Source organism: Andrographis paniculata, unplaced genomic scaffold (assembly GCF_009805555.1).
Source record: "Andrographis paniculata isolate CXL003 unplaced genomic scaffold, ASM980555v1 Contig36END, whole genome shotgun sequence".
Lineage (NCBI taxonomy): Eukaryota > Viridiplantae > Streptophyta > Magnoliopsida > Lamiales > Acanthaceae > Andrographis > Andrographis paniculata.
This window is the reverse complement of record NW_026137569.1, coordinates 1,736,138-1,755,043: the sequence shown is the minus strand read 5'-3', so window position 1 is coordinate 1,755,043 and position 18,906 is coordinate 1,736,138. Positions and strand designations below refer to the sequence as shown.

Genomic DNA, 18,906 nt, shown 5'->3' with positions numbered 1-18,906 from the left:
AAAATAAAAAAATAAGTTAGTTTAAATATTTAATCTTATCTTAAAATTAGGGATGGGCATTCGGGTCGGGTAGATAGGGTCTGACACTAGATCGGATTTGGATTAATCGAGTCGGTGTTTTTTTATGAAAATATATAAAAATTTTGGGTACTCGATAAAAAAAAAAAGGGTAAGATATCGGGTATAAACGTTTACACCCAACACCCGTTCGGGTAGTCGAATTTGTTTTGGTATTATATTTTAACATAGGTTATTATTAATAATAGTAATTAGTTGAAATAGGAGTTCGATTATAAGATTTTTAATACAATATATATTACATTTAATTTTATATTTTTATAATATATATACATTGATTGAATATGATATTATTAATATTATTAAATATTATTATTATTTCTTTTTTTATCATTTCTCTAATTTAAAATAATTAAGATATACTAAAAGTTCAAGTCGCTTACACTTAACTCGATTGAAATTTTAAATTTATAATTATAGATGTACATCATTATATGTTATTTTGTATATTTATAACTTTTGAATTATTTATAGTTAAAAATTTAGCACTTATAAATTTATATGCATGAAATAGTTTATTTATATTTAAAAAATAGTAAAACTATCTTTTTAACATAAAAAATAAAATAAAACTAAAAAAGAAAATTTAGGTATTCAAATTCGAAGAGGTCGAGTACCACATATTTCGGGTAATTGAAATGTTTAGGTCAAGTCGGATAATATAAAATATTACCCGAAATTTTAAACTACCGACTCGAACTACCCAAATTAAAACTCCATTGTGGAAAATGTAACAAATATTATGCATAATAAAGCTAACAAAAGTTGCAGCACAATATTGGTATTCTTGCTTTATACATACAATGGAATAGTATTTTGGACTTATATATGTACACTTTCTTAAAAGTCTAAGGGGTTTTTTACTTAGTGTTTTGATTTTGAATTTTTTTTTTTTAATGTGAGGCAGTAATATTTTATATTGAATATTGATTTTTGTAAAAAAAAAATATATATATTATGAATCGTGTCGGAAAAAGAAAATTAGGGGCAAACAAACCCTAATTAATTATCTTGTTTGGATAGTTCTTCGGACCATTTTAAGAATCCATGGTGAAAGAAGAGTCTCGCATCTTTTAACACAGTGAAATTTGATTTTGACACCAATATTAGATCCGTCGTTGATGTGAAATTTTGGAAAAATTTTAGGCTTTTAGATCATATAATGCTAAGGATAGCATCGATAAATGCTTCAAATAATTATTGTATTTAAATTTGTGCACACTTGAAAGTTTCTCTGGCACATATGGACATATATGAGTTTTGTCTAGGGAGTTGAGAGTCACCTTCACGTAACCATAAAATTGACGGTTAAGTAAATAGTTTTTGTGACAAAATTAATATTAAAGACTCAAAAATCGCATTGTTATAAAGGCAAATAAATAGGCATAATATACAAACTCGATAAATTTGAATCTAAATAAGATAAGACCTAATCTAAATATAAATTTATTAAATTTAAAACTAAATATTTAAAATATCTCAACCGTTTTGATCAAACAAATATTTAGAAATCACCGTACATGCCCTCTAACTTATCAATAGCTGGGAGGGCACTTGTAATAATTCTTATGAACGTATTGTAGATTTACCTAGCTACGTAAATGTTTGTAAGATGAGACTAGAGATATTGTCGTAAGTGTAGTTTCAAATATCTACTTGTAAGTAGTCAATCCATAAAATAAAATTATCATTGACTACTTATTCCCTAGGCGACGGTTATAATGTTGACCGGAAAAAATCAACGTAGTATTGATTTGCTTCAATCATAAAATATAAAACATAACGACAACATACATTTTTTTTTATAGTATATGAATATATTTATTGTATTGAAATTAATAATAGCATATACTATATAAAATTATATCATGTACTATCAATTTATGTCCTATATTTATATTATATTAACATAAATAAGTAAAGAAAACAGTTCTTCAGCTCTTCCGACACTTATTGTAACTCAACGCCACGGTTTTCGCTATCCGATCCTCCTTGTCGTAGTTTTTCACGTAATTGCTCACATTATCCGAGAGGAGAATGGATGAGTCAGTAAAGGCGGTGTCTTACTAAGCTAAGATTCAGCCTTTCAGCCGGATAGGCTTTTACAACGAAGCCAGGATTCTCGCGAACCAACCGTTCTTGACCAAACCAAAACCCTATTCCTTCAATAAACAATAAAGGCTCGAGAGACATATCTTCCCCTTTACTACTACAAAGCAGAAGGGAATACCACGTAGCAACGGTTCGAAGGGCGGGAAGCGTCGTTGTTCAGACTAGTTACCGAGTCCTTTTCAGATCTCTATAGCATTCGTCCGCCAGGAATGACTCGACCGAGTTGGAGAGGGAGGACCCCGGCGTCCTGGGCCATCGCACGGATTGCGCTCATTTCTTGCGACGTGTAGTCCACAAGAATACCTCCGATCACCACAAGCGCCAGCGGTAGTCCGTTGCATTGCTTGGCAATCAGCCTCCCCGAAGACTTGGACATGGAGGTGTGGGGAGCCAACTCTCGCCGTTTCCCAAAACTGGAGCGCCTGGTTATCAGACACTGTTACAAATTGCGCGAGATTCCAGGAACATCAAAAGCCTTAAGATGATAGAGGTGGAAGATTGTCGTCCGTGTGTTGGCACAACGGCTAAACAAATACAGGAAATTCACCAAGAGAAATTCCCAAATAAGCATCTCCAAGTTGGTAACCATATCTCATGGGAAGACAAAAAGAATTAAAGCTGCTACTAACATTAATTAGCTCTATATATGCAAGTGTTTATTGTTGTTTGAAATGGATAATTTTTCATGATAGATTTTACTAGTTCAATCATCGGTGTTCCATTTGGGATGTATTTACTTGGTCACTATGATTTGTTCGCAAGATCGTAGAGATTTGTGAAAATTTGCACCAAAGAAAATTTTGTGGAAAAAAATAAGAAATTTGCAAAACTAATTTTGAGGGTGCACGGTTTAAACAATAAAAATCAAGAAATCAAAAGGAATTCATCTCGGAGAGAAGAGGACCCCACGGACAGCTGGAACAAGAACGACTGTAAAATTTGTCGTCTTTGCTTTTGATTCTAATTATGTTTAGTGGCCAAACTCTTATTCTAGTTTAAGGTTGAATTGAAATTTCCAACTATGGATTTGTAAGATAGTTTTGGTGTGAATTAAATATTTTGATTAAGTAATATTTATGCAGGTTTCGTATCTACCATCATTAGGTGTGATTTGTTATTGTGACCGAAGGTAAATAAAACAGAAAGTAAAATAAAATTATATATAAGAAAATTGAATAATTTAATAAAAAAATAATCATTCTAACATAAATTTATTTAAATAGAATAAATTACAAGATAAATATCGTTTAGTGTTAAATAAATATAATAGAGATATAAGTTTATTTTGTTAATTAAAATCTCACTCTTGACGGTTTAATTGAATGATTAAATTAAAAATAATTTAATTTGATTTATATAAAATTTATTTTATAATTTAATTGCATTATATAATTTAAAAATATCATAACTACTTTTTAACTATAAAATTCGTATAATATAATTTATGTATAATTAAATACAGATAAAATAATATATAATATTAAGGATATAATAATAATTTTATAAATTAAAAAAAAAAATTCCTCATGTTACAAAAGCACATGTCTGGTCTCGTGCACAAGCTATAAGAGAAGTTAGATATCCATTTATTATAGTATAAAACAATTTAATTTTAGGATTAATTAAAATTATTCATTACTAAATTTTCATTTACTTTATTGCAATAATTGCAATAATAATTTGATGAGGGTGCGTACGTGGTATGTCTAGTGACCACACTATTCACTACTACTACTACTACATTACCCTTTTCATTTTTTCCCGTTTATGGAATTCTTTACTCCCCTTTTATTTATTTCTTGTTACAATAATATGTATTTCAAGAATATTAAAAGAAACAAAAAAAAAAAAAAAAAAAAAAGACATGTCATGATCATCCATCATTGCCAAAAGCTATGAATAAATTGTTTTTTATCCACCCAGAAAAAATAAATAAGATTAATTAAAATTTTATAATTTTTTTTGTTGTTGTGGGTGTGTGGGCGAATAGATGCTCACGCTTTTTCGTTAAGTATGTTGAAAATGTACTTTGTGGGTTTTTCGTTGTATTATATGAGCATATGCATAAAATTTTTTTGGTAAAAAAAATAGTAGATTCCCACACTGTTTTGTTTTATTTTGCATGTTTGGCATAGGTTATCGATATTTTTTTTTTATATTTTATTCTAGTTTCTATCCGGCACTAGATGTCACACATTTTCAAATTTATGTTACATGTTCTCACACTGTGTATTATTTGTTAAGGGCCAATGTGCCCCAAATGCTTATAGATGTTTTAATTGCTTGTATATATATATATATATACATATCTTAGTATGCGTTCGGTAGCATGTAATGAACATTATTTGTGTTATAATGGTATTGAGGGAAAGTGTACTAAAATATTGTATATCTTTTATGATTATGCATGTCGTCTTTTTTTGGACTATGGTGGTTGCTTTTGTTGGGTGCATTTGTTTCGAATTTGTATTTCTGCGTATTTATTTTAATTGTGTGATATATGTATCCAATATTTGTGATTTTGCTTTAATTACGTGTTTGATATCAATAAAAGTTTGTATTTTTGCTAGACTATGTGACCTAAAGGTTGGATATGTAATTTTTTGTATTTGTGGTTATTGTTGCATATTTATTTTAAGTGTGTGTAAATCATTGCACATCTTTTGTGAGTATACATGCCTTATATGTTGGGGTAGACTCACGCAATACTTTAATTTTTGTTTTAATTATGTGTCTGATATTGTTTTAATTGTGATTTTTTTTTAGATTGCATATTTGTTTGAATTTTTTATATTTATGGTAGTTGTTGTGTATTTATTTTTTTGTTGTATGTTTTGAGGGCAACTGTACTTTTAAAATATTGTACACCTTTATATGATTGTGCATGTCTTATCTATCTATCTTTTATTATTGTGAATTTTTTGTGGTTATTGCGTATTTATTATAATTGTATATTTATTACTTGGAGTCCCTGAAAGCATGTAAAAAGATTTGGTAAGGGCTAAGTGTAATCAAAATATTGTACATCTTTTATGATTGTGCATGTCTTATCCAATGAGGGTAGCTCTATCCGGAAGTTTGTATTTTTGTTTTAATTATGTGATATTATTTGCAAGTAGACATGGTAAAATTAAATATTTGAATTTTTATTTGAACTATGTGTTTGCTTTTTGTTGGGGGCATGTATTTGTTTGGAATGTGTAGTTTTTTATATTTGTGGTGACGCGTATTTATTTTAATGTATATTAATTGGAGTGCCTTGAAAGCTCGTATTGTATGTTTTGACGGCAAGTATACTCAAAACATTGTATATCTTTTATAATTGTTCATGTCTTATCTATTGGGGTAGTTGTACCCGATGTATGTAATTTTGTTTTAGTTACATGTTTGATTATCATTTGGGGTAGATACGGTAGAAGTAAAATTTTGTATTTTTTATTCAAATTATATTATTGCTTTTTGTTGGAGGCTTGTGCCTTCAAGGTTGCATATCTGTTTGGAATATGTGCTTGTTTACATTTGTGGTTGTCGTGTATTTATTTTAATTGGGTGCTTATTAATTGGGTAATAAGATTAGTTGTGTGCTTATTGTATGTTTTGATGACAAGTGTACTAATGATCCCAACAAAAAGAAAGAAAATTACGTACCAATTATTGTCGGATTTGGCCTCTAATCCTTTCCTCTACTCACGATGTCGTTCTTGATTCAACCTCAATAGAGAGAAAACACATCAGTTTGATCCTAACAAAATAAAAAAATTATAATACTATTGAGTCTCAAAGTTACGTACCGATTCTTATCATGATTGGTCTGTATGTCTTGCCCCTTTAACATCACAATGTTGTTCTTGATTCAACCTCAATACAGAGAAAACACATCAATTTGATCCCAGCAAATTGAAAAAAATATAATACTATTTAGTCTCAACAAAATGAAAGAAAATTACGTACCAATTCTTATCATGATTGGTCTGGTCTGTATGCCTTGCCCTTTTAACATCACAATTTTGTTCTTGATTCAACCTCAATAAAGAGAAAACAAAATGAAAAATCTAGCACTGATTCCAACAAAAAGAAAGAAAAATGCGTACCAATTCTTGTCGGATTTGGCCTATAATCTTTCCCTCTACTCATGATGTTGTGTTCTTGATTCAACCTCAATAAAGAAAAAACACATCAGTTTAATCCCAAAAAAATGAAAAAATTATAATACTATTGAGTCTCAACAAAATAAAAGAAAGTTACTTACCAATTCTTATCATGATTGGTCCGTATGCCTTGCCCATTTAACTTCACAATGCTGTTCTTGATTCAACCTCAATAGAGAGAAAACAAAATGAAAAATCTGGCACTATTGATCCCAAAAAAAGAAAGAAAATTACGTACCAATTCTTGTCGGATTTGGCCTCTAATACTTCCCTCTACTCAAGATGATGTTCTTGATTCAACCTCAATAGAGAGAAAACACATCAGTTTGATCCAAACAAAATGAAAAAATTATAATACTATTGAGTTTCAACAAAATAAAAAGAAAGTTACGTACCAATTCTTATCATGATTGTTCTTGATTTAACCTCACCAGAGTGAAAACACATCAATTTGATATCAGACATCAATTTAATCTCAATAAAATGAAAGAAAGCTACATACCAATTCTCATCGGGTTTGGTTTATTAGCCTTGCCCCTCACGATGTTGTTCTTGATTCAACCTCAATAGAGAGAAAACACATAAATTGAGCCCAAGAAAATGAAAAAGCTATAATACTATTGAGCATCAATTTAATCTCGACAATTAAAGAAAGTTACATACCAATTCTCATGAGGTTTATCGTAAAAGTGTGAGCATCTTCAGCTGTAGGATTGCAGCTTTAAGAAGGATCGATCACAGAAGATAGTCACTGCTGAAAGATTCAAGAACCTCACTGCCACTATCATCATCGTCTTCCTCGCCTTAAATGTATGTTCGAATCCACCTGCAGACCACTTCTACAAGCAGAATTCGGTGTTGAAAAACCAGGTAGTCTGAGTGTATGTTCACCGGTTTTACCGATGATCCAAACCCATTTTCTTTCATGTCTGTTTTTCCGTTTCATTGGCAACACTATTGGAGTTCTTCTCGGATTGTCTGGATCGCCACTTGATTTCCCAGTAGACACTGATGGTGTTCCTGAAAAGTTGCTCGTTCAGATGGCCATTGCATTTGTACTGATGACAACTCTTGCCCAGATGTGTGTTGTGCTAAATGATGGAGCAGCCAATGGTGATAACTTAGCAAAGATGCACTCTCAGCTAATCCAGATGCTTGAAGGTGCTCATGGATAAGCCCTGAAGTAAGTATGGATAAGGCGGTGTTGATCAATAGAAAATTAAACAAAAACCATGATCCATATATCTAGGCAAGAAGGTATAAGAAACTGGAGTAGCAGCAGCTATGCCCTTTCGATGCATCTCAATACTTGCACGCCCGTAATGGAACAAAATATAATCTCAAAAAGAACATGTACAAATCTGACAAGACTAAGGTCACGTATGAACATTATGCCTGTATTATCCAATGTTATAACTTGTATTTCCAGATTGGATCACAATATATATAATCGAGGTAGATAGCCAAGAGGTTATTCAGCCAAATATATGTATATATATATATATATCGAGGGTAAGGCTTGTCAGGAGTAATACTAGCTAAAGTGTGCACATATTTAGGCCAAGTTTCCTCTTGAAATCTAATAATAACATGAAGAAATTAGAGCCCATACCAATAAGCTCACTTGAGTTAATTCCGCCTGCCATCTATTTTGGTCACCACTGGCGGTTTGGCTCCCACTCGGATGAGCTTTGAAAACTTTTCCAAACCTAAAAAAATAAACAAATAAAATAATATTAGAAAGCTTATAGCTATGGGTCCCCGTCAATTTTATAATTGATTAATAAACCAAAAAAATAGCAGCACTAAGCTACACCAACCTGAAGTTCGGTCAATATATGTGCAATAGCATCAACCTAAAAGCACTCCATGTAAGAGCACGAAGACAATCAAGAGCTGCAGGGGATGTCACCATTCGAGATTGGAGAAGCTGAAGAACCTTTATACCATGCCTTGAACGAACGCTTCTCTAGCTTTACGATATCCTTGTCCAAGCATGAAATCCTGCGATCTCCAACTAAACCAGAAGCAACTAATGAAGCAGATGCCTGTGATGATGAAGTGTTACCAACAGATGATGGCATAGGTGTCAGTTCCCCAGTTTGATCCCTTGATTCATTCTGATTTGGACCACCTCTGGGACATTCTTCTCTGAATTTCTGTCCCTGGAGTTTATAGCAGATTGATTCCAGCTTGGGTAGAAGAAGCTTGCTGACCTTGCATGAGACTTGGCTTATTGCTTATTCATGACACAAGGTTTATTAACAAATTCAACGCTGGTTCAACAATCTACAATTTTGACAATGAAAATTTTCAAAGTTAATTGAGGCATGCAATTAAAATGAATACGCAAAAACACAAATTCCGAACAAATGCAACCAACAACACTTGCCCTAATATAAAATAAGCAACACGTGGGGTTAGAGCCGCAATATTTAGAGGTTAACTATGAAGGGAGTTGATAAGATTGGTTTCTGAAAATCTATGCAAATAATGAATTGACCTAGCTATTACAATAATTTTAGGTGATTTACTTTTATCCTCTACAAGTGGATGCAGCAGCAAAATGTGAAGTCATATCACCCGAATTGCAAGATCCATTCAGACTTCTCCCAAAACTATAAAAATATATAAATATATGACTCTACTATTTTGACCACAAAATGTATGCATATGCTCATCTAGTAAAACGAAAAGTTCAAAGGACATTCTCATCATGCTTAACGAAAAAAATGTAAGCATCTACTCAAAGCTTAAGGCTTTCACACGGAGTGTGTTGAATGCTGAAGTGACATCCTCTAGAGGAAAAATAATCAAACTTAAGCATAAGCTAATATCAAAATTTTTTGTTCATATCAAGGAATTTATTACAAGTTTAAATTTAAAACTTTAAATCATAATATAGTTAACATTACAAATACCTCATTCCCAGCAGAATGGTAGCCCCCACCATCATAGGCAGTAAATTGATAAAATCGATGAATTGGTCTTGCGATCCCACAAAACTCCATTCCAAAGCAGCATTGAGTCAATATGAATGATCACATCCATGATCATGTCCAGACGGGTTATTAGAAGTATCAGTCAGTGTCAGATCCAATTGACAAGACTGGATATCATCGTACACAAGGATTTAACGCCGGGATGAATCTGATGGCAGTGATGCAAACATTGAATGCTTGGCTCAGGGCAGACATGAGGATAAATAGGTCGGACTGGTTAGCAAACTCTCAACAGATGGTGTGCATAACAAGTTCGAATCCATATGGTCTGAGTGTATGTTCACCAGTTTGGTCTATCCAACAAGAATCCACAAGTTGCTATTTCAGATGGCCATTCTATTTGTATTGATGACAACTCCTGCCCAGATGCGTGTTGTGCTAAAGATGATGGAGCATCCAAGGATGGCATTGGTGATAACCTAATCCAGATAATTGAAGGTGCTCATGGATAAGCCCTGAAGTTGGTGTTGATCAGAAGAAAATTAAACCAAAAACCATGATCCATATATCTAGGAAGGAATGATTATCAAGTACCTAGAATGATAAGAAACTGGAGTAGCAGCAGCAATGGCTGCTCCTCTTTCAATGGTCTCAAAGTGGGAGTCGCTGCATCACTAGCTGCTAAAGTACTCGGCATGTAAGAGCACGAAGACAATCAAGAGCTGCAGGGGATGTCACCATTCGAGGTTGGAGAAGCTGAAGAAGCATGCTTTACACGAACAGCTTCTCTAGCTTGACGATATCCTTGTTCAAGCTGAGCACCAAGCCAAGCACGAAATCCTGCGATCTCCAACTAAACCAGAAGCAACTAATGAAGCAGATTCCTGTGATGATGAAGTGTTACCAACAGATGATGGCATAGGTGTCAGTTCCCCAGTTCGAACCCTTGATTCATTCTGATTTAGACCACGCTCTGGGAAATTCCTCTCTGAATTTGTCCCTGGAGTTCATAGCAGATTGATTTCCGTATTGCTGACCTTGCATGAGACTTGGCTTATTGCTTATTGATGAAGGATGGCACACAAGATTTATTAACAAATTCAATGCTGGTTCAACAATCTACAATTTTGACAATGAAAATTTTCAAAGTTAATTGAGGCACAAACAACTTTAAAATAAACCATACGGTTGATGTGCAACATTACCTCAGGTTCATCATAGCCATCACCATCGTTAGGTTGAATAGAATCCACAAGCAAGAGGAGATGTGCCCTGAATTATTGTCGCAGTTCCAGCCAACTTAACAATCTGATGGACAATATTTGGCGGAAGAGAACAAACACACTTCATTATCACCTGCAAAAGTACGGAGTGAATCAATAACCATCCTCAACAAGTGATACAAAGCAGCAAGAAAACAAAGAGTAAAAAACCAAATCATTCCAAAATGTGTATAAAGAATTTAGTGCAAGTGGAAACAACAAAAAATATGGGCAGGACAAACTACCTGAATTGACCCAATAGTTCATAAGCAGGAAGAAAGACCCACATATGTATGGGCATTTCTAGGAGTCGCAAGGAGTCTGTCCATGCCACCGCAATCAACAAACAATGCAGAAAACTTTCTGTGAGCAGCCAATGCACATATTAGCTTCAAAGTTCATTCATAAGGAATTTAGTGTAGGGTGTTTCTTCGAGCTTAAGACTTCGCTGCAGTAGTGCAAGGCATACATTTACTCCTTCTCATGGAGTACAGAACCAAGAACTTCAACATACTCCCCAATAAACACCAGACACTGGATACAGAATTTCTCTCTCAACTTCAGAAGGGAATGACCACCAGGAATAGAAAATTCAGCAAATTCATGGCTTTGAATTCTACAAGTATCAACATATCAAATGAAAATATAGATATATAGCATAAATAACCATGTCTCAAACACAAAACGATTAAAACATATAGGAAATTGTCATCAGTTAAAGACATCTCATGAAGCATAGGACCACCAACCTTGCAAGAGCAACTGCACTGGCAGCATCCATAACAGTGTGATGAAGATCTGGATGCAGCAACCACAATAGCTTCTTCGTCATTCGTCTTCTTGTATTCCTGCACTAAAGAAATACACAAATAAGTTCATGAGAAACAAGCATTCAACGAGAACCTAGAGAGGTTTGAGAACCTGCTCACCTCTAATCAGCTGTCTTAACGACCTCAGCAGCAGCAGCACCTGCAGCCTTAATGGCACAGGCAGGTGCATGGTCTGTTCTTGCTTCGGCTCAGCAGCTCCGACTGCTTTCATAACCAACTCAGTAATGTCTCAGAAACTCCTTCATTGGACCTACCTCTTGATCGCGATCGATACTCCTTCAAAGTCTTCTTCCCCATGAGATTTTCCACCAGGTTTTTCTTTTGACTGGCAGAGATCCCACTTCTCGTCACTATCTGCTTCAGCATCATATGCATCAACCTCAGGAGCTACACTATCAAGATGTTCCTCATCACCCCAGTACATATCCCCATATGTTTGCCTATTGCCACACCTCTCATCATCTCAATCAAGGTTGTCCATAGATGTGCGATCTTTTTCACGTTCACTCTCAGTGGGATGGGCTCTGATAGTCTCAGTATCCATGTGAAAACTCTCTGTCACTTGCTTTGACTTACCCCTGCCACCCTCTTTGGCCTTTAGAGCCATGCTAGACACACTTTTGTTGTCAAACAATACCTTAGAAGCTTTTGGTTTGTGTTAACCGTACTCGTAGATATCACATTATGTCAACACATCTTCCACTAACTGACCACCACTGAAAAAGCAACATCAAAAGGAAATTATGAGAGGAGAAAAAGAAAACAGAAGTAAATTGAAAATAAAAATATTGGAATATACTTCTCCAAGCATGCAGTCAGCAGGTCAATAGCATAAGTGCGCAACATTTCAGCATTGACCCTTCTCTCTTTGTAGTTCTTCTTTTTTCGTTTTTTTTTTTCCTTGCGTAAGTCCTGCATGTCCAACCTCACCAGCTGTCTTTACAACCTATTTTTCAACTATTCAAATATCAGTCTCAGCTCCAAATCAACCTGCTGAAAAGATGTAGAGATCATGAAACCAAACATGCCTATTTTACCTCCAAAATATTCTTGTTCTCTGAAATCAGTGTGATATAGGATGTTCCTGCTTAATGAGTTCTTTTTCTTCCTGCCAATGTGGAAAAACCATATATGATTATTGAACAAACTAACAACCAATGGGATTTAGTAGACCTAAACAAGTTACCTACTTTGTTTTCTTGTTCTCTTTCGCGACTTGTTTTCCATTTTGCCGCCAGCAGGTTCCCCATCTCCTTAAGGTCAACATCTGATTGGCTTTTTTTTCAATTTTTTTCTTCTCTTTCTCCTTTTTTTTTTCATTTTTCTTTTTTTTTTTTTTCTTAATTTTTTCATCTTTGTTTCCGTTTTTTTCAAAAAAATTTCCCCTTTTCCAGCTCTTTTCTTTTCTTTTTTTTTCTTTTCTTTTTTTCAACCTTTTTTATTGATCTCTTTGCAAAATAATACAGTAAGAACAACAACCAAAAAAGCACAAACTTGCAAACTGTAACACAAAATAAGGCCAACGATAAACCATCTCCTGCCCAAACACTTACCTTTTTAGCTTTGGCATCCAAAAGAGGATGAATATCTCTTCTCAACTTCAACAAAGTAGCAAAACCATACTTTTGAAGCATATTCTTCATGTCCATCCCTCACATCTTCACAATCTGGTTTTAGACAATTAGAATATTAGTTTTATTTATCCAAATCAACCCACTTAAAAGATACAGATATTAGAAAACCAAGCAAGCTAAATTTACCTCGACAATGTTCTTATTCTCTTCAATCAATATAGCTCGCCACTTGTTTGAGTAGAAGAAGGCTGAGATAGGATGTTTCGGCTTTAACGGGTATTTTTCCTTCCTATCAATGCAAAGGAACCATATATGATTATTAGTTTGATTCAACTCCAAATCAACCCGCTTAAAAGAAGTAGAAATTAGAAAACTAAGCAAGCTAATTTACCTCCACAAAGTTCTTATTCTCTAAAATCAATGTAGCTCGACACTTGTTTTCTTTCACAACTTTCTTTTTTTTCTATTCTTTTGTTTTTTTCTCTTTCTGTTTCTTCAAAAGTTTTTGCTTTTTTCTTTTCTTTTTCTTTTTTCTGTTTCTTTTCATTTCTTTTTTTTTTAACTATTCTTTTTATTCAGAATTTTTTTTTTCTATTCGTTTTTTTGGGTAGGCACTGCATGTCCATTGTGGTGCTGCATTATAAAGAAAACATTAATGAGATGTAATTAAGCCAAGGATATACCATCCCCTGCCCAAAAAGCTTTGGCATCCAAAAGAGGATAAATATCTTTTCTCAACTTCAAAAAAATAGCCATACCGTACTTTTAAGCACATTATTCATGTCCTTTCTTCACCGGCACAATCTGGTTTTAGACAATTTAAATGTTAGTTTTATTTAACTCCAAATCAACCCACTTTAAAGATATAGATATTAGAAAACCAAGCAAACAAGTTTTTACCTCAACAATGTTCTTATTTTCTTCAATCAATGTAGCTCACCGCTTGTTCGAGTAGATGGAGTCCTGACATAGGATGTTTTGGCTTTAATATGTCCTTTTCCATCCTATCTATGTAAAGGAACCATATATGATTAGTAAACAAACTAACAACCAATGAGATTTAGTAAAAACTAAACAAATTAATGTATACTTACTTTAGTTTTCTTGTTTTCTTTCACGATTTCACTAATTGTCTTCCATTTTGCCCCCAACAGTTCGACATCTCTTTGAAGTGAGCATTTGGATTGGCTTTCTTTGCTGTTTATCTTTTCTTCTTTTTTATTTATTTTACTTTCCTTGGGTAAGTATTGCATGTCCACCCCTCACTGCCGGTCTTCAAAACCTGGTTTTAGACAATTCAAATGTTAGTTTGATTCAACTCCAAATCAACCCACTTAAAATAAGTAGAAATTAGAAAACCAAGCAAGCTAATTTACCTCCACAATGTTCTTATTCTCTAAAATCAATGTAGCTCGGCACTTGTTCGAGTAGATGAAGGCCAACATGGGATGTTTCGGCCGTAATGGGTCCTTCTGTGTAGAAGAACCATATATGATTGTATAACAAACTAACAACCAATAGGATTTAGTAAAAGTAAACAAATTCATATATACTCACCTTTTTTTCTTTTTTTCTTTCACAGTTTTTTTTTTTTTTTTTTTTTTTAACTTTTATGCTTTTTATCTTTCTTTTTCTTTTTTCTCTTTTTTTTTTCATTTATGCTTTTTTTAACCTTTTTTTTCAGATTTTTTTTTTCTTTCTTTCTTTTTTCTTTTCGTTTTTTTGGGTAGGCACTGTATGTCCATTGTGGTGTTGCATTATAAAGAAAATATTAATGAGATGTAATTAAGCCAACGATAGACTACATCCTGCCCAAACACTTACCTTTTCAGCTTTGGCATCCAAAAGAGGATGAATATCTCTTCTCAACTTCAAAAGAATAGCCAGACCGTACTATTAAGCACATTCTTCATGTCCTTTCTTCACCGACACAATCTGATTTAGACAATCAAATGTTAGTGTTATCTTAACTCAAACTCAACCCACTTTAAAGATATATATATATTAGAAAACCAAGCAAACAAGTTTTTACCTCAATAATGTTCTTATTCTCTTCAATCAATGTAGTTCAGACATGACATAGGATGTTTTGGCTTTAATATGTCCTTTTCCTTGCTATCTATGTAAAGGAACCATATATGATTATTAAACAAACTAACAAACAATAAGATTTAGTAAAACTAAACAAACTAATGTATACTTACTTAGTTTTCTTGTTTTCCTTCACGACTTCATTAATTGTCTTCCATTTTGCCCCAAAAAAGTTTGACATCTCTATGAAGTGAGCATTTGGATTGGCTTTCTCTTTTGTTTCATTTTTTTTTTCTTTTCTTCTTTTATTTATTTTACTTTTTTGGGGTAAGTATTGCATGTCCAACCCTCACCGACGGTCTTCAAAACCTGGTTTTAGACAATTAAAATGTTAGTTTGTCAACTCCAAATCAACCCACTTAAAAGAAGTAAAAATTAAAAAACAAACCAAGCCAGTTTACCTCCACAATGTTCTTATTTTCTACAATTAATGCAGCTTGGCACTTGTGTGAGTAGATGAAGGCCGACATAGGATGTTTTGACCTAATGAGTTCCTTTGCTTCCGGTTGATGTAAAAGAACAGTATGTTATTACTAAAAAAACTAACAACTAATAGAATTTAGTGAAACTAAGCAAATTTATATATACCCACTTTGTTTTCATGTTTTCTTTCACAGCCACCAACAGGTTTGACATCTGCACTTTGATTGACTTTCTTTTTTTGCTTTTCTTTTTCTTTTTTCTCTTTTTTTTTTTTTTCCTTTTTTTCAGTTCTTTTTTTTCTGATTTTTTTTTTCTCCTTCTTGTTGTTCATTTCTTTGAGTAGGCAGTGCATTTCCATTGTGGTACTGCATTATAAAAGAAAACATTAAATGAGAACCATGCATACTTATAAACGGGTTATCTAAGTTGCAATGCATAAAAGACATGAAAAATATATATTCGTAGAAAGTATTTCAATTAAAATATAGTTAACTTACCTTGACCAATGCACTCCAATCTTTCACCCGGCATCACAGCTAAATGGATAATAATAATTAGTGAACCAAGCTGAGCTCAACAAACCTCACCATGGGTTAGTGTATGCACTCAAGTTAAATCATTAAAATGACAATCCCATAGGCTTGCATGTCAATCATATCTCCCTCACTTAAGGGACCTAATGACAAGTATCAGGGGGTCTTTAAACAGGTGTAATGGGGCTCGGGGTATAGGTAGAAAAAAGGATCATGAACGGCTAAAAAGTGTCGAAACAACAATGGAAAGAATTAAAGCATATCACTTGTAAGAACTGAAATCAACATTACATTGGTAACCGTAACTCCATTCATTTTTGTTTCTTTTTGTTTTTTTTTTTTTTACTTTTTTGTGCTGCTTCTTTTTGTTTTCTTGTTTCAGCACTTTGTTTTTTGTTTTGCTTTTTTTTTTTTTTTTTTTTTTTTTTTTGTTTTGTTGGGGTCTAGCCCCTTTGTTTTATTTTCTTTTTTGTAAACATCAACAACACTATACTTTCCCTTTCTACATTTTATACAAGAAGAATATAAATGATAGCCATAAAACTTCCACTCTTCCTTCGACACAAGGATCAATATAAGGTATAAATCCAAAAAATGGTATATGGCTAAAGGATTAATGATTAATTGAAGAATGAAAAGGTTTTCAAAAGGCTCAACAGTGTTAACTAGTGGATAAAATTTTTGGGTAGGATAATTTAAGCCAAGTAGGTATACCTAATGCCCCCGTCATCTTACTTATATCAGGTCCTCATGTGTGTTCAACATGCATTTCGAGGCAAGTTCTAGAATGCCAATTTAGATCTAACATCACACAAAAAATATATAAATATCGAATGCTCTAGGCTCAAAGTCCTCACATAGGAAGGAATTAAAATATTAAGCTCGGCAAGGTTCAAACAGTAATGGATAGCAAGTGAAATAACAATGCATCGACATAGTTGATATCCTGGAAGGGGGAAATATAAAGTCCATGAGCCCCAAACAAGAAAATGCAAAAGCAGACCAATCTAATCCAAGATGAACAGAAAACCCAACTTACAGGGGTCCGGTGGGCAGAGCAGAGCAGAGCAGAACGAACGAAGGCCGGGCAAAGCGTTGGTTTTTCTCCTTTCTCTCGATCTTCTTCTGCAATCAGAAAGGAAACTTGTAAAATCGAACCGATTCGATTAAAGAAAAATGAAAAAATCGAATCAAGAAGCAGATTGAATTTAAAATGGAAAACCTAAAACGGATGATTAGGGACGACGGACTTTCTTATGGCCGCCGGCCGACGACCGGCGTAGACGACGGAAGACAGTCTCTTCCGTGATCGATTTCCTCTCTTCTTGTCTCTGTACTTTCTCATTCTCTCCATTTCCTTCCCCCTCTCTGTCTGTCTGTCTCTCTCTCTCGTTTCTTTCTAGTTTCTTCCTTACCGTTATGAAGTTCGGTTTAAGTATGGTAATAATTTTTCAAATTTTTATAACTAAAAAGTACTACTCGATGTTATATTATTACTTTTTGTATACAAAAAATATTAAATCAAATTATTTTTCCACCTATAATTAACTATTTTAAAATATAATGAGATGTTTTATTTATTTAATATTTTATTGATAAAATAGATAATTAATTTTAGCATAAATTATTTTTATATTTGAAGTAATTATTTGTAGTCATATTAAAACTCTAAAAATATATATTCAAATTTAGATTTTCTATAAAAAATTATTAATGTAGTTATGTAAAAAAAATTAAAATTAAAATTTTAAATCGTGCCATAAATTAACATTGTGTGGTATATATAAATTACGGGTCTTTTGATAATTATTAGTATTAATTAAGAAAAGTGATCATTGGAAATTTTGACCTTTAAAAATCTATGGTATGTATTAATTAGTTTCTTTTGGTAATTAGAAATAGTAATTAAGGAAAATGATCAAATCGGATTTTTTTTATTTGATGCAATTTTTTATTTGATGCAACCATTAGGAATTTTAAATTTTAAAAATGTATAGTCGATTAGTTTCTTTTGGTAATTAGTAGTTTTAATTAAGGAAATTGATTAAATCAGTGGATAAATGGAAAATCCTTTGAAATTGACAAGATTTGACAATTGTTAATTATTTTTTTAAAGTGATAAAATATTAAAAAATAGTAATTATGTCACAACTATTTTCAATATGGCTATTTCATATTTGCATCAAAATAGACTTTGGTCTTTTTTTTTTTTTTTTAAAAAAAAAAGTTAGCTTAGATATTTAATCTTATATATGTACGCTTTTTTAAAAGTGTAAGGCTTTCTTTATTTAGATTTTGTTTTTTTAACCCTAAACTCCAGCTTTTTACTATTTGAACTGCATTTTCAAAAAAAATATATATATTTTTCGCTCATTAAATATCTCATTATACATTATTTTAATATCAATTTCAAATCAAAATTTTCCAAACTATATCAAAAGATAGTGTTTTGATTTTGAATTTTTTTTTTATGTGAAGTAGTAATATTTTATATTGAATGTTGATTTTTGTAAGAAAATAAAATATAAATATTGTAAATCGTGTTAGAAAAAAAATTATGGACAAACAAACCCTAATTAATTCCTTGTTTGGATAGTTTTTCGGACCATTTTAAAAACCCATGGTGAAAGATGAGTCTCCCATCTTTAACACAATGAAATTTGATTTTGACACCATCATTAGATCATTCATTGATGTTAAATATTGGAACAAATTCAAGCTTGTAGATGGATGGTATCGATAGATGCTTCGAACAATTTTTGTATTCGAACTTGTGCACACTTGAAAGTTTCTCCGGCACCCATGGAAAAATATAAGTTTTGTCTAAGGAGTTAAGAGTCCTTTACATAACCATTAATTTGACGGTTAAGTAAATGATTTGTGAGAAATTAATTATAAGAACTCAAAAATTGC

The 18,906-nt window shown here is 32.7% G+C and overlaps 1 long non-coding RNA gene across 48 annotated transcripts; it reads right to left on the bottom strand.

The window, feature by feature from the left end:
* Positions 1-2,079: 2,079 nt before the first annotated feature.
* On the bottom strand, positions 2,080-17,388 carry LOC127249518 (uncharacterized). Of its 48 annotated transcripts, none has more exons than XR_007838361.1 (34): positions 17,216-17,388; positions 17,033-17,118; positions 15,958-16,939; positions 15,630-15,825; positions 15,439-15,536; positions 15,151-15,346; positions 14,979-15,065; positions 14,771-14,881; positions 14,323-14,418; positions 14,041-14,228; positions 13,847-13,954; positions 13,705-13,750; positions 13,338-13,579; positions 13,133-13,235; positions 12,563-13,039; positions 12,410-12,480; positions 12,172-12,318; positions 11,472-12,088; positions 11,292-11,395; positions 10,788-11,158; positions 10,486-10,636; positions 9,875-10,399; positions 9,260-9,795; positions 8,159-8,627; positions 7,951-8,047; positions 7,002-7,516; positions 6,734-6,900; positions 6,577-6,639; positions 6,440-6,490; positions 6,282-6,346; positions 6,142-6,213; positions 5,982-6,048; positions 5,839-5,901; positions 2,080-2,714 (listed from the first exon to the last, which is right to left on the bottom strand). It is a non-coding gene; the product is annotated as an uncharacterized LOC127249518 (long non-coding RNA). The 48 variants fall into 48 exon arrangements; XR_007838370.1 differs by having other exon boundaries at positions 5,982-6,037; XR_007838367.1 differs by having other exon boundaries at positions 6,142-6,202.
* Positions 17,389-18,906: the final 1,518 nt, after the last annotated feature.